This window comes from Ambystoma mexicanum, chromosome 6q (genome assembly GCF_040938575.1).
Source record: "Ambystoma mexicanum isolate Mex_15411 chromosome 6q, UKY_AmexF1_1, whole genome shotgun sequence".
Classification (NCBI taxonomy): Eukaryota; Metazoa; Chordata; class Amphibia; order Caudata; family Ambystomatidae; genus Ambystoma; species Ambystoma mexicanum.
Window position 1 is genome coordinate 198,122,507 of NC_090937.1, and position 24,293 is coordinate 198,146,799.

At 49.2% G+C, this 24,293-nt stretch overlaps 1 protein-coding gene across 2 annotated transcripts in view; it reads left to right on the forward strand.

Annotated features, from left to right (window-relative positions):
* The window catches only part of HSDL2 (hydroxysteroid dehydrogenase like 2), a 732,267-nt gene that overhangs the window by 121,338 nt on the left and 586,636 nt on the right, over positions 1 to 24,293 (forward strand). The window lies entirely within an intron of this gene.

A 24,293-nucleotide genomic window follows, 5' to 3' on the forward strand; every position in this document is an offset into this window, starting at 1 on the left:
CTGTGTTCCCTCCGTCACCTTTCCAGGGGCCCGGTTGGGATTTGAACCTTGTTCTCAAGTTTCTGATGGGTGCTCCGCTTGAGCCTTTGCATTCATGCCCTTTGAGACTGTTAACTCTTAAACTTGTATTTTTGGTTGTGGTCACTTCTGCTCGCAGAGTGAGTGAGTTACAGGCACTTTCAGTTAAGCCACCCTTCACTGTGTTTCATAAGTACATGGTTGTCCCTAGAGTTCGTCCTTCCTTTCTTCCGAAGGTGGTGTCGGAATTTCATTTAGGCCAGAAGGTTGTTCTTCCGGTGTTTTATCCTCCTCCACATCCTGGTAAGGAAGAGGAGAGGCTCCATAGGCTTGATCCTAGGAGAGTGTTAAGCTTTTATATTTCACGCATGTCCCGGGTCAGAGTGGACGATCAACTCTTCATTGGTTACGCTGGAAAGCGTTTGGGACAAGCTGTGACGAAACAGACTTTGTCTCGCTGGATTATTTTGGCTATCTGAGTGTTACCGCTTGGCAGGTAAGGACCCACCGGTCGACTTACGGGCCCATTCTACCAGGGGTATGGCTGCCTCTACTGCCCTACAGAGGGGTGTTCCTATTTGTAACATCTGTGATGCAGCCATCTGGGCTTCGGTACATACTTTTGTACGTCACTACTCCCTCGATTCCATCCGGGGGCAGGATCTGGCCTTTGGCAAGGCGGTCCTTTACTCCGCAATTTGATTGGGCATTCTAAATTTCTGTTTTCTAAATTCTTTTCCCACCTCCTTGCATTGGTACTGCTTTGGGAGGCTGTCATAGATATGGAATACGTCGGAGGACCCAATCCCCTCGAAGAACAAGTTACTCTCTTAACTGGTAACGTTCTTTTGATGGGATGGTCCGACGACGTATTCCATATCGCTCCCTCCCTGCCTTCCCCGCTACAGAATTTCTTATGTGATTGCAGCTTACGTTTCCGCAAGGCTTTGTGTGGTCTGACTGGCAGAAGACTGGTGCCACACGTTCTGGGAAAAAACTACAACTGAGGCTACGGGCGTCGTGCGTCCTACTTATAACATCCAGTGACGTCGGCCGTCGGAGGAGGTCCTCGAGGGCGACGTCATATCGACGCATGACCCAGACGCTGAAAGATTTTTCGAAGCAGCACAGCTGTGGTGATTACTGTCATAGATATGGAATACGTCATCGGACCATCCAATCGAAAGAACGTTACCAGGTAAGAGAGTAACTTGTTCTTCTTGTCTATAGCGAGATGTTGTAGACTACCACATCTGAAACATTTCCAAGTTTGCCGATCAAATTGTTTCTGTCCATTCCAATCAATCACTAATTTATTTTTGTTTAGCTTTTTTATTTTTTACAATGGCATTTTTCACCTTCCTCTATCCTTGATTCTGCAATTATAGTGCTGTATGTTCAACTTGTTTGCCTATCTGTATGGCCTGATCTTAGTTCAGATCTTTTTCTTTCCACAACTTTTCTCTCAAATTATCATGTAATCCTAAACTGATCGCCTAGATGTTCTTCCTGACTGAGCCAAACCTCTCAACACTGTTACAAACTCTTCACTGGTCTCCTCTTTTTTTGTTGTTCTCTGGTTGCAAAGTGATACCTAGCTAATACTTTGTTCTCCTTCACTTCAAAATGTTTCTTATTTGGCAATGCTAATCTCAACTGTTTAACTGCTCCATCAGGTGGTTGCCAAGGGTCAGGCAACCTTTTATACATCTCCCTCCCAGTGTGCCCTAGAAAATGATACAATTGTGCATCCTTTCTATCTATGGCATAGTTGGGCTCAGACTGCTGGTGCAAATGTAAGAAAATACTCCTTCCAGTTCTTCCACCGCCTCTTGGGCTCCCCTGCCTGAGGTAAAAGCAACAAAGGAACAGGAATGTTGGCCATTAAAATGCAGTAGAACCACAAACAACCAACCAAAGTAGCAGATCAGTAAATAGGCAATCTAAGGCGCACCTTCTAGATCAAAATCAATCATTTGGAAAGTCTCAATACCTCCTAGATCAAAATGCAATCCATGTGTAGTCAAGGAGTATACCATAGCACCTTATGTATGGAGTTCACAATCCCTGGTCACACTCCGTTCTGGATGCCACCCATGCTGTCTGAGGAGTCGTGTCTTTGCACCCGGAAATCTTTCTCGCTCACTGACGAACACTCCGATATGCGCCATCTCCATTCCTCAGCTGTCGGCTCCCGTTCCTCAGCTGTCGGCTCCCGTTCCTCAGCCGTCGGCTCCAGTTCCTCAGCCGTAGTCATTCACTCAATTGCATGCAACAGGAAAACGAGAGCAGTGAAACACGTCCACTCCGTTCTCAGCGTCGCTGTTGCCAGGTACTGAACGTCTCTCAATGCGAACACTGGAACGTACCCATGCTCCGATGTCAATGTTGATTCATTGTCCTCAGCATCTTGATCGCTAATCAGCAGTTGCGCTGGTACTTGGAGTATTGAAAACAGAAGTCCAGACGAGTGGCGCCTGTTGCAGGCGGATCCTCTCTGCATCCCAATGGGCGGAGAGTGTCTCTGTGCTGCTCCTGGCCACTTCTGTTCCCTGTTTCCAATGGTAACTTTGCTCCAACAGCAAGGCTCCCAAACGGCCCACAGAGCCAATGACCAGTCGCTCCCAGCAAGTACACACATACACCCAGGGCCTAGGGTTCAAGCTGGCATCCACTCCGATCCAGCTGACTGAAGCCAGGCACTCTTTGCCAATTAAATAAAGTGTAACACTCGTCCTTGTAGTCTTTATTTGCAGCCGGGGAAGTTGAGCCAACCAGTCAGGTGGCTGGAAAAGCGGGCGAGAATACACAATCCCCTTCCGGTGTTCCAGCCACCCAAGGGCCTTCTCCGGGTGTGTTTTCTTTTTTATCTTCTTCTAATGTGGGGAGGCAGCGGGGAGCTCCTCTCCACCCCAATAACCCGATTTCCCCTTGTTAGGGAGAATTCCCTTAAGGCTAATTTCCCAAATCTAGTGAGACCCCCAGCAGCTTTGCTGGATTTTTGTTTTTTTTTTCTCCTGCTAAGAGCGAGACTCTTTTCCTCCCACTCTTAGGCATGATTTGAGGTATGTCTCTGACTTATGTGCTTATGGGCTATGGGGTTTCTTTTTACTCCATAGGGTTACTTCTATTTTTTGTGTATGTGTTACACAGCACCCTCAGTGCAGTAACACAGGGGTGTCATAGTGACCCTCAAACATAGACTCCATACCCTGGGACTGACTACTGTCTCCCAGGGCATGTGAAGTCACCATTGACTTTACTAGTCCTAAATTGTGAACAGAACCAGTACAAACCATCATATTGTGGAAGTACTGGAAGGGGTTAATTATATTGCCCATGGGTCTGTTTTCAAGGGGGCACTGTCCAGTCCACCCTTGTCGAGTTTCTGGCTGGTGACCGTGGTTACCACACAAAATATTCCACCGGAATATTACCTATGGGATTTTCCCATTGATTTTAAACGCAACACTTTTTGGTGCAATGTTTTTTTTAGTTTTTTTTTTTTAAACTTTATTTTTGAAATGTTCAGAACAACAAAAAAACACAAGCACACCATCAGGGTGCGTTAACGTAGCAAGGCGAAACAGAGAGGAGAAAAGGGACGAATTGAGGAAAGGGCAGGGAAAGGAAAGGAATAGAATAAAGCGAAAAGAAAACATAACATTTCCCGCTCATGGGTTCGACCACGGAGCCGCCCCACCCCACACATGACCACAACAAGCAGCATCAGGACTTTCCTGGTTAATTGTCAATTACCATTAAGGCACAAATATATAGTGTCTTTCAATCTCACAGATCTATTTCGGAGTCAGGAGCTCTCAGTAGCGGACGGAGCTGCACTGTTTAGCAGATATGTAATATACGGCCCCCAGATGTCAGGGGGGTCGAGCGTGCAGTGGTAGGGTTCTCATAAATTCGCTCTCTACATCCTGACAATAGGTAATGTCTTTTTTCCAATCTTCAATTTTGGGTAGGGGGCCCCGGCCATAGCTATCTGCCTACGGGCCAGCACCAGGAGGAGAGCTGCCAGTCTGCGGGATGCGGGACGTAAGTATTTTGTGAGGCCGAGGAGGGCCGCCAACGGTAGCGGAGCTACTTGTTCCCCAATAAGATCGGCGACGATCTGCAGGACTGAGGCCCAGAACCGCTGGATTCCGGGGCAGTCCCATGCCAGGTGGAAAAAGTCGGCACGCGCCGCTGTACAACGTTCACATTGGGCCGATACTTCAGGGTGATGTCGGTGTTTCTTGGCAGGGGTGTAATACGTTTCGTGCACGTAATTAAAGTGTATTAGTTTATATCGTGTATTCACTGTGACTTTCTAGGTTTGATATAGAATGTAGGACCAGTCCCCAGCATCTATCGACATCTGGAGGTCCGATTCCCATCTTTGTTGAGTTCTGGCATTGGGTGACCCGGTGTCTGCCACCAGGGACCTGTAAAGTGTTGAGACCAGCCTCCCCTCTCCCCCAGCCTGGATGGTTTTGTGCAGCAGATCCCATATAGAAGGTTGTTCAGGAAAAGAGGGCAGTATTTTTTGCAGGGTATAACGCAGTCTGAAATAAAGAAAAATATCTAGTGAGGTGCTTCCGCCCCTTTCTTTGGCCATCTGAGGCGTTGGGAAGGTGCCTCCCGGGAAGACATCACCGAAGGAGTGAATATTAAGCTTGTCGGCCCATATTAAAAATACTTTTTCATTCGTGAGCGGAACACCCGGGATGAACCTGATCGGTAGCAAAGGGGAGTATCTCACGGTCACCCCATACTTAGCAGCCATTTTCTTCCAGACTGCATACGTAGAGAGGACCGTATTTAGAGTGTTGTACGGAACTGGGATTTGACTAATGATAACGGCACTGAGCAAGTCGGGAGAGGCCAGAGCACGTTCCACCTGCACATGTGGACGCACGAAGTGGATTGTGTACCAGTGGCTTAGAAACTGTGCCTGACATGCCCAATAGTACTTCTCAATGTCAGGGAGCGCAAGGCCTCCTTTTGATGTCGGCAGAACTAGGGTGTCGTAAGCCACGCGCGCCGGTTTACTGGCCCATAGCAGCTCCAGGACTGCAGCCTTGACTTTCAGGAGGAAGGATTTGGGGAGGAGTAACGGGATATTGGTAAACAAGTACAGAAGCTTGGGGAGTAAAACCATCTTCGCAAGAGAGGTATTACCCCACAGCGTTAGTGGGAGCGTTTTCCACCTGTGCACCCGTTCCTGAATGGAGGTGAGCGTGGAGACATAATTGTCTTTAAATATCTTGTGATGGTTACGTGACATAAATATACTTAAGTAGCGTACCCCTGAGTTCTCCCATTTAAAGCCATGGTCATCAGCGAATTGCACCGTGTGAGGGGTCAGAGGGAATATCACAGATTTAGAATGATTGATTTTCAATCCCGACATCTGCCCAAATCTTAAAACCTCCCGCATAACTGGGTTAAGGTTCTCCTGGGGATTGCTGACAAATAATATAACATCGTCAGCATAGAGGGAGACAATCACTTTGTGGCGGCCTAATTTGAGGCCTCTGTGTATTTGGAATTCGCGTAGTCTGGAAGCCAGGGGTTCCATAATGAGAGCAAAGATCAAAGCTGAAAGTGGGCATCCCTGCCTCGTTCCGCGTTCAAGTGAAATGCATGTGAATCTAGTGTTCCCTAGTGTAATATAGGATCGGGGGCCGTTGTACAATAATGACACCAATTTAATAAACAAGTTGCCAAAACCCTTTTGTCTAAGCGTTGCTAGCATGAATGGCCATTCCACAGAGTCAAATGCCTTCTCGGCGTCAAGAAGCACCGCTATTGCCTGTTGCGATGGACCCAGGGCCTCCATGACGCCAAACAGACGCCTGATGCCATAGGTGGTGCTGCGCCCTGGGATAAATCTGGCTTGGTCTCCAATTACTAGTGCTGGCATAAGGGGGAGGAGCCTGGATGCAAGAATTTTGGCCAGGATTTTATTGTCCAGGTTGATCAAAGAAATTGGTCTATAGGATGCACATTCGTCAGCGGGTCTGCCGGCTTTGTGTAAAAGAATTATATTGGCTTCCCGTAGTGTTGGGGGAAGGCATCCGCTTTCAATGGATTCTTCATATACGCGTAGCAAGAGAGGGTCAAGGGAAGTTGCGTAGGCCTTGTAAAACTCTCCGGTAAGTCCGTCCGGACCTGGTGCCTTGGAGCTCGGGAGGGATTTTATTGCTTCTAGTATTTCTTCTGTCGTTATCGGAGCATTAAGAGGTTCTCGTAGGTCTGCTTCCACGCAGTACAGCTCCGTGTCGTCTAGGTATTCTTGCAGAGATTCAGAGTCCGAATTGCCTCTAGAGCTGTACAGGTCCTGGTAGAAGTCCCGAAATGCCTTGGCGATGTCCACTTCTGCATAGACACGCTGCCCTTGTGCGCCTTTAACACATTCCACCCGGGTCGGGGTTTTGTCCACCGATAGTAATCGGGCGAGCAGGGCTCCTGGCTTCTGACCCTCTCCATATTGTCGGATCTGGTGTTTCCGCCCTAGGAATTTTAGCTCCCTTTCGCCCGTTTCCCTGAACCTCTGAAGCTCCTCATTCAGTTCTGCCTGAATTTGTGGGCTTGGAGCTGAGGTAGCCTTCATTTCTAGATCCTTCAGACGGGTTTCGCTGTTGGAGAGTTCACTTCGGATCAGCTTCAGTACACCATTTTCCTTACCCAAACATATTCCGCGCACAAATGTCATGATCTCTGCTTCCAAAAGGTCAGGGTTTTCCCAACTCCCTTGGAAGCAGATTCATAACCCAGGTTCTGAGTGCCAACCAGTCCCAATTGGGACCCTTTGGACCCAGTCCTGGCGCCAGTGGCACCAGGCTCATAAATATGCCCAGTCCCAGCGCTGGAAGCGCCGGGCTCATAATGCTTGGGTGGACTTACCTGCAGCAGACCATGCTGCTTACTTGCCTGCCAGTTGAAGCCTCTGATCCTCTTCTGTTTGGAACTACTTTTCCTGTTGGGTGGGGCAGGAGCCACTCCCTAGGTTCAGAACACTGGAACTCTTCTGGAAAGCAGGAACTCTTTTCTTACCTAGGCGTGGCTGTGGAAGGAGACACCTAAGCACTACAGGAGGCTATTTAAACCACACCCGATGGATGAATCTTGCTTTGCGTTATTCTGCATCCTCTGCAGCAGAACGCTCATCGTGTCTTCTGCATCTGATCCTGGGCCTAAGGAAAAAGGCTTACCATCCTGAATCCAGTCTTCAGCAACACCTATAAAGACAAGAAAGAACAGGTTAGCATTACGGTCTTCAGTGACGGCTCTTCACTTACCTGGGCCATCGGCTGTCACCGACGCCTCGCGCTGCATTCTGAAAGACAAAGGCTTACCTACTCTTCGTGCGCTCTGGAGGTCTTGACACTGCATTCCGGCATCTGAAAGACAAAAGCTTACCAACTCTTCGCACGCTCCGGAGGCCTTCGGCGCTGCATCCCGCATCTGAAAGACAAAACAAGGTGCGCTTAAAGACATTGGGGAACTTTAATACTCACCTGCCATTACTCCTTTCCACATCTAACCCAGTGGGTATTCCGGCACCCTGCAGCCGCGCCGAACTTGTACCTGCAAAATAAAAAGACAGTTAGAGCGCATCGTGAAGCAGGCAACAAGCGCTTACTTACGTGCTTCCAGGCGCTTCTATTCATCACAAGGGCTCCATCTTCAACTCACTTCAGCCCGTCATCCACCATCGCCGGAACCCTGCAAAACAAGAGACATCATTACTAAAGACTTTAAAGACATTAGAATTACTTGAAACTTACCGTTCGTGCAGTAAACGACGGACAGCAGTCCTCTGAAGTCAAGAGGCCTGCTCCCCTTATCCAGTGAAGAAACTGGTTACAGCACCCTGCCCCGAGGCAGATGGAGAGCACGGCGTTCACTTACCTAAGGTGAGAGCGTTAACCTTCGGGGTTCTACAGGAGAAGAGAAAGGGAAGAAGAGAGAGACATTCAATAACCCAGTTCATTAATCCCATATTTTCTATCTGCAGACATCTTACCCTTCGAGTCAAACATACAGTGCAGAGGTCCAGCCCAAAGAGCCAGCCGTGTTTTACACATCACCTTTGAAGATACGGTATACGCCCAGTCAAGACCGGCGCCTCTAGGGGAATCAGGTGAGCGTTACAACAAAGCACTTCAGCGTTTCCCAGATGATGCTGGTCGCCTTGACTGAGCCTCGATTTCTCTCAATGAAGGATGTTATTTCGTGGCGCAGTTCTTCTGCGAAAACGTTGTCCGAAAGCGCACCCAGCTTGAATCTCCAGTTCAATCGGGGACTGTTGCGCCCACCATGGAGGCGTCAAGTGTGACCATTGAGTGGTCGGATAGCGTGAGTGGTAGGATTTGGCTCGTTCCCCAGGCAAACGGACAATGGGTGGAGGCCATGATGTAGTCTATCCTGGAGCTGGTGTTGTGAACGGGCGAGTAGAATGTGAAGTCTTTCGCATCTCGGTTGTGATGCCGCCATGTGTCAGACAGGTCAAACGCTTGACATATCTCGCAAACTTGACCACTGGCTTTGGACCGATTCCCAGTGGTGTTATGGGATTTGTCTAGAGTAGGGTCCATCGGTGTGTTAAGGTCAGCACCCCATATGATTGTTTCTGCGTTGGACCTCCCTAGTTGGGACATCACCCAGTTGAAATTGTCGGGTCCATCAGTGTTGGGAGCGTAGGAATTTACAATCTCCACTTCTTTCCCTGCAATTATTCCCCTCACCAGCAGGCCCCTACCTTCAGTGTCCTTCACCGATTCAATGAGACTAAAGTTTGTTCTCCTATCAATCAAAATGGCGACCCCTCTGGCAAAGGACGAGTACGATGAAAAGTACCTGTGACAACCCCAGGACATGGCCCACTGTGATTCCGATGCCGGCAGGAGATGGGTTTCCTGGAGAATGGGGATGTTAACCTTGTGCCTACGGAGACACTGAAGGATTTTCCTGTTCTTAGCCGGCTGGTTGCCGCCACGGATGTTCCAGGTGGCTATTCTAAATGTTATGGCTGGCATTCCGAAGGCCAGGTGAATTCTCGCCTGTCAGGACGTGAAAGTGATAATGGTGCCTTGAAGTATTGGAGTGGCTAGTGGGCTTGGCTTCCGGGTTATCAGTTATATACCATCAATGTTGCGGAATGAGAGCAGGGTGAGTAAAGCGGCCGGATCTAGCCCGAGTCCCTCCCTTGTGTGGGCAACCCCCAACTGGCCCACAGTAATCCCCCCATATAGAACAGAGTTGCAAGCATAGCCGCGCTAGGGGCTCTAGTAGCCTGCCAAGAGGGTACCGGGCTTCCCTTAGCGACGTAATTTCGTTCCTGTGATGTACATTGAGCATGGAAGGAGGAGGCGTGCTGGTCACAACTGCCAATTACTGGGATTGTAGATTACGGAGGGTCTCTTCTCGCTCGTTCTTCCCGACGGGGTCTCGGATTGTTCCCGCCATGTCTGCAGCCAGTCCGATCCAGGTAGTTATTGGCTTCTTCGGGGGAATTGAAGAATTGGGCCTTCCCCTCATGTTGGATACGCTGTTTCGCTGGATATAGCATGGAATAAAGGATCTGATTGTCCTGTAGGCGTCGCTTGACCGCTGTAAAGGATCTCCTCTGCATTTGCACCGCCTGTGAGAAGTCTGGGAAGACTTGAATGTAGTTGCCGTCGTATTGGAGTTTCCCCTTATCTCTGGCTGCCCTGAGCATGGCGTCGCGATCCTTGTAGTTTAAAAGTCTTGCAATGATTGGTCTAGGGTGCGCGCCGGGCGCCGGTCTAATGTTCGGGATTCTGTGCACTCTTTCTACCACAAATAGCTGAGACAGGGTTTATCTACCAAAGAGGGCTATGCAGATCTGTTCCACAAAGAATTCCATTTTACCTGGGATTTGTCGCTCCCTCACCCCTATGATCCTGTTGTTGTTCCTGAGGGAGCGTCCCTCCAAATCCTCATTCTTGGCGCACACCACCTTCATCTGGGTTTCGAGCGCAGAGACACGGGATGTCAGTGCCGCTGATCCATTGTCCAGGTCGGACCCGCGTTGTTCGACATTGTCGAGTCGATCGGCTTGTTTATCTAGCCTGTGCTGAAGCTGGTCTACCTTCGTCGATAGGGTGTCCAATTTGCATCCCAGGCCGCTGATACCAGCTTTCAGGTCCATCAGAATCTCTCTTATATCCAAATGTGGGGCCTGGTCCTCGGCTGACATTGTGTCAGGTGGCGGGGACTTGGGTCTGCTGCTGGTCGTGGGCTTGGCCTGTGAGCTGGCTTCGAAAGTCAGTTTCTTCTGGTTCTTGTCTACTTTCCCCATGGCAGCTTGGGGCGAGTGTCCGTGGAGCCCGGCTAAGTTGTGACTGTCTTGGTTTATGGCGGTGCCCGGTGGACCCAGACGGCAGCCGCACTGCATACTTTTCCGGATGTTAGCACGATGCCTTTGGTGCTTGATGTGGAGAGTCCGTGCACTGAGCCTGGGGCCTGCACGGCACACCGCTGCTTACATAGCCGCACTCCTGTAACTGAGGTTTTTTTGGAGGAGTTTGTATGCCAGTATTTGCCACAGATCTTTTATACCAGCTGCGCCGAGGGGCGGCGGCACACGGTGCAGTCAGCGGCGTGTATCAGGGCGTCCGGCCCAGTCACCTCGGGTCGGCTTCAGCTTCTTGTACCCAGGATCAATGCCGCCGGGATTTACTAGTTTTCAGGTATCCGGTTAACTAAACCAGGCCACTCCGCACCTGTAGCTGAACGGATGGGTGTCGTGGGAGGCCTCGCCGGGACGGGTGTCGTGCCTCAGGTTTCTAGGAAGCGGCTTTGAGTGTGGATTGCTCCTCCGCGCTGCACACCAGGTCTGTGCCACAGCGCGGCAAGCCGTTGGCGGGGGCCGCGCGGATTATGCCGCGTCCGGTGGCGGGATAGGGCGGGCCCACCAAGCAGCCGCGCCGAGCCCGCCCGTGCTGCAGTCTGCTCCTACCTGGGCTGTCTCGGGACTCCGGCACCGCGACTCGTCGCTCCTCCGCCCTCGCGACAGGCCGCCGTGGGGGACGGAGACCACCTCGTCTCACGGGTGCCAGTACGCACACGTCCACCCTGCTTGCACGGAGCTGCTTCTGGTCCCGCCGCCAAGACTCCCGCCAAGTGCCCGCCTCTGCCGCTCCGCACACACGCAGGGGCCGCAACCACTCAATCCGTCAGCCGGCAGGCCTCAGATCTGAGAGCGAGCATCTCCGGCTGTGGGCAGGCGTCTGGGTCGAGATTTATCTCAAAATGATCAGTGAAGCTTCGTGAATGTGCACAGCTGTAGGATGGGTCATTCCAACCATCACAGGAGCATCGATGTTACAGGATTCATTAGAGCCCTACGGAGATCTCTCAGGAAGCAGCCATCTTGGGTGGCTCTCTAGCGCCCTCTCCTGGTGCAATGTTAAAGATACCGCTGGTTTATTTATTTAATATTAAATCCATGGTTGGGTCTTTTTTGCCAGAACTCTTTTCTAAAATGCCGTTTGTGTCTGTCTCTGTAACTCTGACCAAGGTCGAGCCCTTTGTTCCACTTTTTGGCAGGCTTCTCCACAGAAGCCCTCCAAATGGTGCAACTCTGTCTGGGTTCCACAGGATGTGTGGGGAGGGGAATTGGCACCCTGGACTGCGTTGCCTTAGCAACTCAAGTCGCACTCTGTTCTGATTGGGCCAGTGATGAGCCGCCTGGCTCACCACTTAGCATGTTTGAGTGACAGCTAGCCTGTTGAATGGGGGTTTTTCTACATAAATGCAGGGCTTTTGGGACTGGAACTTCAGAAGTCGCCACAGGACCTAAGAAATCCGAAGAGGGAAGAAGCTGAGCCATCTGCAACGATGACACCACCGGTGGAGCCCTGCTGCAACGACCTCACCACTTTCCCGACGACAAGAGGATATCTTCTGCTGGAAGACTCTTCTTCCTCTGAGCTGGTAGGATCAACCAGTTCGCCACTTCACCTTCCAAAGACGATTCTTGGTCGAATCGCCCGTGCCAGGCACCCCTGCGACCGGATAGCCAAGCTTCACCACTTTGACCGCGAATAAAAGGAACGCACCTTTTACCAACGAACTCCGCGGCGGGTCTCTTCCCTGGGCAGTGCAACGACTATAAGGTTCCTCCTCCAAGAGATCTTCTCTTCCCCTGGTCGAATCCACGACTTGCATCCACTGCCAGGAACAACTGCCGCCGCTGGAGCTTCCTCTCTCGTTAAGGTACTGTGTTCCACCTGGCCTCCCTTTCTTCGGATTGCTAAAGGTGACCCTTAAATCCTTGGCTTTCCAACTGGGTTGGCTCCAGACCTTCTAACTTTACTTCTCGAATCACCCCATCCTCTTTTGAACACTCTGCAAAGACTTTTAGTGCATTTTAAACTGTGTGATCCTGGGCACATTTCGCTTTGCTCCATTTAAAGTGGGCCTGGCCTATGAACTTTGGCTCTACAGTGCATACTGCCTTCACTGACTTGCTTTGGACTTTGGGAACTGTTTTATTTGTATGCTCTGCCTTTTTCTCCCCCTTTAACCTAATTATTGGAGTGCCATCTAAGTTACGCGCTCAACTGTGTTTTGACAAAAAGTGGTGTTTTAACTTAGACTTGTCTAGTAATTGCTAGGGGAGGTGTAAATACTTTTCTGATTGTGTTTTGAACTTGCTTTGACTTATAGTGCTAGTGTGTTTTCTGAAGTGTGTGTTAAATAATTATATACTTTTGATACAAAGCTCTGGTCAGTGCTTGTTCCACTGTGTTTTTAGCCCTATTGTGTATACTCTATATACTGCCTAACTCTTCTTGAGAGAAGTCTGACTGCTCAGCCACAGCTACCAGGTAAATCTGGGTGGTACAGACTGCTACCAATTGGGTTTACTGCTTACTCCTGTAGTCTTAATCTTTTTGCTGTGGTCCCTAAGGGAACTGCACAGGATTCTGCCTAACACCTCTTCCCACTTAACTGCGGGACCGCAGCCTTGCACGCCGGTCCCTGAGCGCCTCCCGTCTGGCCGCCATTGAAATAGAAAGGGACTAGGTCAGTGTTGCCAACTCCTCAGTAAAGAAAGTAGCTATTGGCTCCCCTAAAAGTCGGCAGAAGTAGCTAGATGACGACCTTGCATAATTACCTACTCTTGCCCTCTACAAATTATCGCAAGTCTCCAAACCAATAGAAAAAAAGTAGCTAGATTTCTCGCTAGCCGCTTTTGTATTGGAAAGCCACCAGTGGAGCGTACTTTCTCACTAAATAGAGCTCACGATGAGCTGGTCTCCCATCGAAGGGAAATAAAAAGGAAACTATCTGCACCCGGTAAATCCCAGGGTGTGCGACTAGCTTTCACGCCCTGGCTGGGGGGCGGACATAGGCTTTATCAGCTTACCAAAGCTTGGCCCTGTGGCCCGTTAAAGCCCATGTCCGCCCCCCAGCCGGTGCATGAAAGCTATATTCTTGAGAAAGCTAGAACAATACATCTGCAGTACATCTAGCTCCCTCAACTTCTGATCTGTACTGACCCCCCACGCCTCCCATTTAATTATCAACATTACTGGAGTTGTATGTAAACCGTTCTATATGGAACACCAGAACAAGGAAGATTCTATAGCCGCTTCCATGTACAGTATACGCTTAAGGTAATACTATTTAACAGCTCCCTTCTATGGAATGTTTGTTCATCTGATTTTAGTTGTCTTTATAACCAATGAAAGGAAGCTGCACAATTGTTACACCGGAGTCCGGCGCTTATCACAAATTCCTTTTATTTGACTGCAATTATGTGTTCTTCCCTATCACTAACGTCGGGTCTTAACTGTCAAAACAAATGGATCCATTCAGGAGCTAGACAGTGAACATCATGGACGGGGGAAGAGGATGAGCACTGCTGACCTGCAACTCTTCTATTCCTGATCGCAAAGCGCTCCATAACTCGTAGTTGTGCCATAACTGCTCTTCCAAACTAACCCATCTTCTCCCTCAGTTTCTCCACCTTTTGCGTCTCCCCATCCTGAATGCATTGTTAAATGCATTTGAAGTCTGACCTCTCTAGTTTTGTTTCTCTGTGGCCAACATGGACATTGTTACATTACATTAGTGTGCTTTTGATGGGACCAGGTAATCTAGTGAGCTCAACACAATTACATGAGCCTGGTCACTTATGAGACCTGATTTTGTTTGTGGCATTTGTTTTGGGAAATGAGAAAAATGAATTCACAAGATTCCCCAGTTTCTTTGGTGAATAGGGTGTGGGCAAACTAATTGCCATGTGAATGGGCATATTTGTTCCATATTTGGTTAGAACCTATGTTTATCTCTTTACACAGAGGGAACTTGGTTTCAGCCAGTGGTTGATGGGATTGAGACATTCAGGTTCTTTGAGTCCCAGATAAGCCTGAAGAGAATCTGAGGGTCATTACTCCCACTTTTTGAAATAGAGAATCGTAGGCTGATCATCTTGCACAAGTAATGGATATAACCATATGTTAGTAGCAGTGACATTTTAAAAATGTGGGTGCGCACTACATGTCGTCGTCTTTGTGGAAAAGAGAAATGTGTTGTATTTGTATGTATTGTATGTGTATTTGTTGAGGGTACATATTGTAGGGCACCTGGCGGGGTCCTGATTTACCCAGGTGGGTATACGTATAATAGACAAAAAATCAGGATGACGAGATCCGACAGAAAACAGAACACTTCTGTGTGTGTGTATTTATTTTGCATCAACACAGGAAGTTTCAGGTGGCTAGACAATTTATTTTACAGTTCTTTCGATAAGCACGAAAGGTAAGTGAAATATAAACGGACAAGGTTGGTGATGGATAGTAGTAACACATATAGGTGTCGGCCTCAGAACTGTTGAGGTCAAAACTTCAATCAGATGCACGTTTCCCACAGATGGAGGGGGTATAACAACCCTAGAAAGCAGGGAAAAGTGCGCCTCAGACTTGCATGGGTCCAAGGCATAGCTTACACATGGTGCACACAACAATATTTACATATAACATACACAAGGGGGGTGGAGTTGTGTCACAAGGATCGACACAGGGTGTGTTTCGGCCAAAAAAGGGGGGCTTGGTTAGCGCCTGTCTTTGTGCTGGCCTTCGTCAGGAGAGGCACCTGTGGCAGTGCTGTCCGTTGTATCTACTGCTGTGGTGGCAGGAGGTTGCTGTTTGGGTAATCCTTAGAAGATGCAGGATTGCCGGTGCATTAATGGCACTTGGTGAGTCGGCTGTCGATTTGGACGGGGCGACGTCTCTCAGGGTCCCGTGCGACTGGTATAGGCCAGGACTGGTCCCATACCGCAGTAATCTCGCAGGTGCTTGGCTGATCGAGGACCTCTGAACGCCGTGGATGCTGTGGTCTACCAAGAAGATAGGGATTTCGCAGAAGAAATCCTAGGGGACAAGAGAGCCATTACCCAGGCTATCCCAATATTAAAGTCCAGCGTAGAATTGATCCCTCGCTGGTAACCCCAAATCTTACTTGTGCAGTGAATCCACGAGTGGAAAAACTATTCCGGGCCGCACCCTCCGATCCCATGTACATAAGGGGTCAATTAAAACCTGACTCCCTGGTAGTAACAACCACCAGAAAGAGGGCAGGTACACCACTAGCTTCTTCAGCCTATTGGGCACGTATTGCTAATAGTACCACTCTTAGCAAGCTAGAACTGCCGTCAGTGGGAACAAGTAGCTCTAGTAGCCTCTGCACCTGAACCACTAAAAGGCCAGTTGGCCCAAATTGCAGCAGACGGGAGGTCCGTATCTGGATGCATCCTCAAGACAAATTTTGATGCAGCAGATAATGCTGGCAGATAGATAGCTGAAGGCACAGTAATAAAGCGCCACGCTTGGCTAAGGGTCAGGGTGCAAGCCCGAGACCCAAGCCACGCTTATAGACATGACGGTACAGCCGAACGTTCTATTTGGCAGGTCAGTGGAAGAGGCACTAAAGACAGCTAAAGATGAGTACAAGACCCTAAAATCTCTCGGACAACTCACAAATAAACCCCCAGGTCAGAAGGGAAATAATAGTTTTCGTCGATTTCGCGGCCAAAGCTCCCAGAGGGGTTCCAACTACTACCAAAATCAAGGAACCTCATGGGGCAACACTCAGTTCCAAACATCACAGGGATTCACCAGAGGCCAGCACAGGGGCCGCACTAGGGGTAGAGACAGCCCCGCCAGAGGTGGTACGCCACCTAGTAAACAGTGACGTTCCGCTTCGGGTCCCCTCCCATGCATCCCCAGTAGGGGGGCGCATTTCCACCTTCACCCAAGCATGGGAGGAGTTCACTTCGGACAGATGGGTGCTGTCCACAGTGTCTGCAGGATACTGTATAGAACTATTAGCATGCCCCCACGACCATCCTCCAAGACAGAAGGTACACTTGTTGGAGCACCAGAAAATCCTTCTCGAGGATATCGCCACTCTACTTGCAAAGGACGCCATAGAACTCGTCCTGGGCAACCAGGTAAACGGGGGTATTTATTCAACATATTTCCTTGTGCCAAAAAAAATCCAACAATGCGCCCAGTATTAGATTTGCTCCCTGCAAACAAGTATGTCAAGCCACAAAAATTCTGCATGACTACACTCCAAGAGGTAATCCCCCTACTAAAAAAGGGGGATTACATGGCAACATTGGATATGAAAGATGCCTATTTTCATATTTCAATGTTCCCAGCGCACAGAAGATTCTTGCGTTTCAAAATGGACAACCAGCACTACCAGTTCAAGGTGCTGCCCTTCGGTATAGCCTCTGCTCCAAGGGTATTCACCAAGGTACTGGAGGTGGTGGTGGCGCACTTACGCAGGGAGGCAATCCCAGTGTACCCTTACCTGGATGACTGGCTCATCACAGGGGAAACCTCAGTAATTTGCAGACTAAACATTCAAAGAACAACCGACCTCCTCTTCCAATTGGGCTTCTCAATCAACGAGAAAAAATCAAGCCTAGTGCCAAGCACCTCAAAACAGTTCCTAGGAGCTGTTCTAAACATCTAAGAGTGGTTGGCCTTTCCATCAGAGGAAAGAATTCGGAATATGTTGCTGCAAATTCCTCAATATCAGGCCGGTCGCCAAATAAGGGTGCGCAAAGCGATGCGTTTGCTAGGCATTATGGCATCTTAAATTTACCTGGTTCCCCACGTGCGCCTGCACATGCGACCCATTGGCGAAACAGTGGTCTGAAGCAAGTTGTCAGTGGGACGATCTAGTGGTAGTTTCGCCAACACTAGTACAAAGTCCTCGCTGGTGGACAAGAGAGAATCTTAAGAAAGAGAAACCCTTCTACGATCCAGAAATACAGGCCGTCATCACAGCAGACGCCTGCCTGGCAGGGTGGGGAGCCCACTACATTTACCACACAGCTCAGGGTCTCTGGTCTCACACAGTGGCTCAGTAGCACATCAATCTGCTAGAACTTCTGGCAGTCTTCAGAGCGCTTCGGGCATTCGAACCCCTCCCATCCAACCTGTCAGTGCAGATCCTAACAGACAGCCCGACTGCAATGTTTTACCTAAACAAACAAGGGGGCACTCGTTCGCCAAATCTGTCCAAGCTTGCCCAGAGAATTTGGAAATGGGCACTCCAACAGAAGATTTATCTGTCATCCCAACATGTTCCAGGGGATCTCAACTCGCTAGCAGATGCTTTGAGCAGGGATCCCCTTCCAGAAGAACATGAGTGGACACTACATGAAGAAGTCGTAGGAGACCTCTTCTCTCAGTGGGGTTTCCCCACTATAGACCTATTCACCACAAGCGAAAAAAGGCAATGCCCAGACTTTGCATCAGGGTTCCCCCAGCCAGGCTCCAAGGGGATCGCCCTATGGATGAATTGGTCAGGGATATTTGCATATGCTTTTCCACCAATACCTCTGAGAAAGGTGGTGAACAAGATCCACAGGGAACCAATGACGCTCGTCCTAGTTGCTCCTATGTGGGCAAGGCAACCATGGTATCCACACCAACGCAAACTGGCGGTGTGCGACCCCCTTCAAACTCCCATGCCGGTACAACCTACTCTCCCAGAACGGGGGGGGCTAACAGTGCATCCTCAGCCCAACTCAATGAACTCGGCAGCATGGTTCCTGAAGTCATAGAGTTCGGACATCTCAATTTACCCTAGAGATGTATGGATATCTTGAAAGAGTCAAGAAAACCTAACACAAGGCACTGTTACTATGACAAATGGAAACTATTCGTTATTTGGTGCCAGAATAAGCAAATCAACCCAGTTGATTGTACTCCTTCTAATGTTGTCACCTATATGCTCCACCTATTGGATGCAGGGTTAGGGTTTAACTCACTTAAAGGGTACCTGGCAGCTTTATCAGCCTACACCACTTCCTATAAAAGGTGTTGTGGTGGGAAGTGCCAGAGTTAAAGCATTTATGGAAGGAGTAAAGAGACTCCACCGTCCAGTTTTTAACCCACCACCAGGTTGGGACCTTAATGTGGTACTTGCTAAGCTCATGGGACCCCCCTTTGAGCCCATGCACAAATCTAGTCTCAAACACTTGATGTATAAAACTACCTTCTTAGTTGCCATCACATCCATAAGGAGGGTCCGTGAAATTCATGCTCTGTCAGTGCAGGATCCTTTCTTTACTGTTCATAAGAATAAACTGGTTTTACGCACTCACCCTAGGTTTTCACCTAAGTTAATTTCCAAATTCCATGTTAACAAGTCCATTGAGATACCACCCTTCTTCCAAGAGCCCAAAAGCTCTGCTGAGGTGAAACTCTACACACTAGATGTGAGGAGAGCGGTCCTCTACTATGTAGACAAGACCAGACCGCTAAGAAAGACACATAAACTGTTCATCTCCATAGCTCTAGGCAGAGAAGGAGATTGCATCTCAAAGAATGCCATCTCTAGATGGATAGACAGATTTATCCAACTCTTGCTATTCCCTCTCAGATAAAACACTGCCTTTTACTCCAAGGGCCCACTGCACAAGAGGTATTGGAGCCAGTCTGGTTTTCATTGCAAATGTACCCCTCAACAGCATTTGCAAAGCAGCTACATGGAGCTCTGTTCACACCTTTACTCAGCACTACGGCATTGACACTCATTCCAAGACAGATACTCAAGTGGGACAAGCGGTTCTAAGACATTTATTTGCTCATGACCCTTCTCACATCCCACCTCCTTATTCTAACACAGCTTGCTAATCTATGCACAGCAGGTGATCTAAGCAGATTCCACAAGCCTCAGAAGGGATACATTACTCACCGTAATCATATTTGTGATGCTTGTATCTGCTTAGATTCACATGCGCCCGCCCTTCCTCCCCTCTGAGAGAAGGCGCATGGATGCTTGTAGTCTTATCTATTTTATCTACTTGGATAATCTGTACTCGCGCTACTCCTCATGCTACCTCATGTCAGAAAAAATACAATCTGAGGGTCCTACATGCGTGATGGATCATGGGTACATGGGGCGTCGCACTAGGGATAGTATTACTGGCACAGCCTAGTTTGACGCCCCTTTTCGAATTTCGAAAAACAAACAGTAATACTCAGCAGCTTCCACTAGATGTCGGCCTATGCACAGCATTTGAATCTAAGCAGATACAAGCATCAGAAATATGATTTTTTTTTTTGCAATTTTTATTGGTTTCCAAACAAACATTACAATATACAATAAACCCCCAACACCCACAGTGCTTTATATTATCTTGCATAATGCGGACATATACTTAATGTCTAATGTTTCCTTTATCCCTCCCTCCAACAAGCCTACCCCGCTCCATCTCCTTGCTCTTTGTTCAGTGGAGGTATTTCCTCGTCTGTGTCCTTGGGAGATTCTTCGCTCAAGTCCCTTTGGATAGGACCCCAGAGAGTGACCACTAAGTTAGGGTTTCCGCTTCTTCCTCTCCCACTTTATTAGCCGCCTCGCTCCACACAACTGTTTCAGCTTCGGAACAATTACGGAGATCGGCCCACCAGGCCTCCGCCTTGGGTCTATTAGGTGCTTTCCACCCCATGGCTATTCTGCGCTTGGCCAGTATGTAGGCCAGGTCTCCAAGTTTGCTGACATGTTTCAGGTGGCGTGGCCTGGGGAACCCTCCCAACATGCATGACCATATCGAGTCTATATTCAGGTTAATCTCTCTCTCTCGTTCAACCTTTGGGCCACTTCTCCCCAGTACCTTCTTATTTAGGGGCATGCCCAAAACATGTGTATCAATCCTGCATTCTCCTCCCCACATTTAGGACATGTTTGTGATTCCGCGCCTTTAAATCGTGAAATTCCAGGGGGGGGGGGTCATATATGCTCTATGGGTTATATACAGTTGTATTTATTTTTTTTTAAATTTCTTCGTTTTTTTTTTTTAACAACAACAAACACATAACATACAAACAACTTTAACGTAGATGGCTTATTGGCACTTCATACAGAACTTGTCTTTCCATTGTGGTTTCATAGTTTCCCCAGCGACCATATCAGTTCGGTCTGGACCTCCCGTGGAGTCGAGCACCAGATCTGGTACGCACAATGTTCTATTCTTGGGCTTCGTGCTGGCCTCACTATTTCACCTACGGGTCCTCTGTTTCCAAGGGGTCTTCAGGGCTTCCCTCCTCCGGGTGGCCAAAAAGGTCTTGCATTAGTGTGTTCCATGCAGACAGCTTGTGCGCAGTTTCCCCTTCCCCTCTTATCACTGCTCTTGCCCACACCACTGTCTCTGCCTGCGCCCACTTCTGAAGGTCTGACCACCATGCCTCCAAACGCAGGCCCTCCTTTGACTTCCATGTCATTGCTATCCGTCTCTTGGCCAGTACACTTATCAAATCTTTCATCTTTGCCAAATGTGAATCATGCTTACCCCCTCTCGAGAAGAGGCCCAGCAGGTACTTTTCAGGATGTTCCACCTGGATTTGAAGTCCACTTCCTGCTATCTTGAGTCTGATCCCATCCCAGAACTCCTGTATCACTGGGCAGGACCAGAAAATGTGTACCATGTCCGCTTCTTCCGCCGAGCAGCGAGGGCACCCGCTCTGAGCCCCTGCATGGACTTTATTCATCTTCTTGGGTGTGAGATACGCTCTATGCGTGACGTATAGCTGCGCCTGCCTAAACCTCGCATTTCTGGATACCTTTTTTGGGTATCGTAAGGCCCTAGTCCATTCTTGATCGCTGAGGGGCCTCCCCAACTCCTCCTCTCAACGCTGCTTTGTGTGTTGTTCCTGTGGGTCCTTGGCCTTCAGTAGTTGTTCGTACAACCTGGAGGTCGTATGTGTTCCCTCTGCAATGTCATACCATACATCTAATGCTGTTTCCTCGTCCTGGTCTTCCCAATCTGGCCATCTTCCCGTGATGTTTCTCAGCATGCCGGTATATAGGATGAATTGACCCATATGTACTTCATATTCATCTACCATTTTGTGGAAGTCCGCCCACCTTCCCTCCCTTCTCAGGTCTCCAATTTGCGCTACCCCTTTAGCTTCCCAGTGTGCTCGGTATGTTGCTAATGTATTTGTGTTCCCCCCAGGAGACCCGCTAGTGGGATTTGCGTTGACTGCGGATCCTTTACCCCTTGGAGTTTCCACACTCTTTTCCGTAAGTCCACTGCGATGTTAAGCATATTCGGCAGGGTTCTGAGCCGGGGTCTATCGAGCCATAGTATTTCCCTTAGGTAATACTGTTTCAATGCAAGTTGTAAAATGTGAGTGTCTATTGTTTCGTCTTCCCCCAGCCATTTTACTGCAAATTGCAGCTGCCCCGCTAAATAGTACTTCTCAAAATCCGGTAGTCTGATACCCCCTTCTTCATAGTCCTTCTGCAGGGTCTTTATTGCGATCCTATTTCTCCCTCCTCCCCATAGGAATGAAGGCGCTATTGTATTTAGTTTGGTGAAAAAGGCCCTTGGTATGTTGTATCGGATGTTCGTGAGGAAGTATAGTAGGCGGGGCAGCACCACCATCCCATCATTCCCAGTGGTAGTGTCCCCCAGAAAGTCATTGACCGCTGCGTTCTATCTAGAGCGGCGAGCGTGTTGGATGCATGGGTATCAACAGTATTATGATGTATCCCTATACCCAAATATTTAAAGGTGCTGGGCGCCCACGTCAGACCCAGGTCCGGCAAACAATGGGGGGGGGGCGTGTTTCAGTCCTGCCAAGGGGAAGAGGAGGGACTTCTCTTTATTAATCGCTATGCCCGAGAGCCTAGTGTACGCCCCGATCGCCTCTAGGAGGCAGGGTAGGTTAGTGGTTGGCTCACGTACGAATAGGAGCATATCGTCTGCGTATAGCGAGATTTGGTGGAGCACCCCATCCATGTCCAGTCCGGTATCTCTATATTCTGCTCTAAGGAATACCGCAAATGGCTCTTGAGCCAGGATATATAACATTGGCGATAGCGGACACCCCTGCTTGGTTCTCCTGTGTATCTTCCACTCCTCGGAGATGAATCGCCCCGTTTTCACCCTTGCTCTGGGTTCCCTGTATAGTAACTTGATTCACCGGAGGTACCCCTCCCCGATACCAAAGTGGGCGAATACACCCATCCGCCATTCCCAACGCACAGAATCGAAAGCTTTGACAGCGTCAAAAGACACTATTGCACTCTCATCTGGCAGTCGATTTGTCTCATCTATCACATGGTGAAGTCTGCGGAGGTTCCAGGACGTGTTCCTTCCCGGAACGTAGCCCGTTTGTTCCGGGTGGATCAGCGTGGATATTACCTGTTTTAAGCGGTTGGCTAGGACCGCTGTTAATATTTTGGCATCCTGACTAATAAGGGATATTTGCCCATAAGAGGCGCATTTCCTGGGGGGCTTCCCTGGTTTGAGAATCTGGACAATTATCGATTCCGACAGGCTTGTCGGGAGACGCATGGTCTCATATGTGTTTTGGAATGTCTCAAGCAATTTCGGGTCAATGGCGCTCTTGTACGTCTTGTAGAATTTCCCCGGAAGCCCATCCGGGCCCGGGGTTTTGCCGGTGGGAAGCTCTGCGATCACCGTCTCTATTTCTTCCACCGTGAGGGGTTCATCCAGCAGCTGGGCCTGTTCCTCCTCCAGCTTCGGCTACCCTATTTCTACCAGTGCATCTGTCATGTCCTCCGGGTCGATTTCCGGATTCGGGGCGTACAGTTGCTCATAAAAACGCGCAAACATTGCGTTAATGTGCCTTTGGTCCCTGACCTCTGCCCCAGTGTGATCTTCTAACGCCCTTATGGGAGCTTTTTTATTCTCTTGTCTGGTAAGCCAGGCCAGGAGCCTGCTAGGTTTATCCCCTTCCGCATGTAACCGCTGTAGGTACCTCCCATAGTTTAGCCTCCTTAGTTTTTCCCAGAGTAACATACATTTAGTCCGCAGCTCTACAGGTTCCTCCCCCTCTAGTCCCGCCGTTCTCTCAATTCAATCACCCTCTCGAGTTCATTCAATTCCCTCATGGCCCCGTCAATCCTCCTGTTTTGCCTATAGCCGCTCCCCTAATTACCACCTTGAATGCGTCCCATAATACGGCACCACTCTCAACAGTGCCCTCGTTTTGCTCAAAATAATCATCGATCACCTCGCGGAGGTGTTCCTCAAACTCACCCTCCCTCAGGGCCTCTGCTCGAAGTCGCCACGTTGGGATAGGGGCTTTCCTATTGGTGTGTGCCCATGTCGCCACTACTGGGGCATGATCAGAGAGTGTGCGTGCTTTAATGGTGATTCCCGTGATATCTTGTAGTGATTCCCTGCCCGCAAATATGTAGTCTATACGTGTGAATGTTCCATGTGGTGCGCTGTAGTGTGTATAACCCCTCCCTTCCCCGTGTACCTGCCTCCATACGTCTTCTAGCTGTAGCTGGTCCAGGATCCCACACAGTTCTTTGGCTGGAGGTGCCGGCTTCTTGTATTTATTATCAGATCTGTCGAGGAGGGGATTCAAGGTGCAGTTGAAATCGCCGGCCCAGATGAACGTCGCCTCCCTATATTGCGTTAACTTGGGTGTTAGTTTCCTGAAGAAGTCCCATGCATCAGTATTCGGTGCGTAGGTGTTGACCAGGCATACCTCATTGTTTTCTAGCATGCCATGCACCAATACCAACCATCCCTCTGTCGGTCTCTTGCTTGAGTAGCTGGAATGGGACCACCGGGGCAATCCATATTAGTACACCTTGTGTGTAACTTGAATATGTGGCGCTGTAAATCTGTCCTCCCCATTTCTTGTCCACCTTGGCCTGCCTGTCCCTTGTGAGGTGTGTCTCCTGCAACAACGCTATCTTGATTTTCATCCGGTTTTGCCAGGCATAAACCC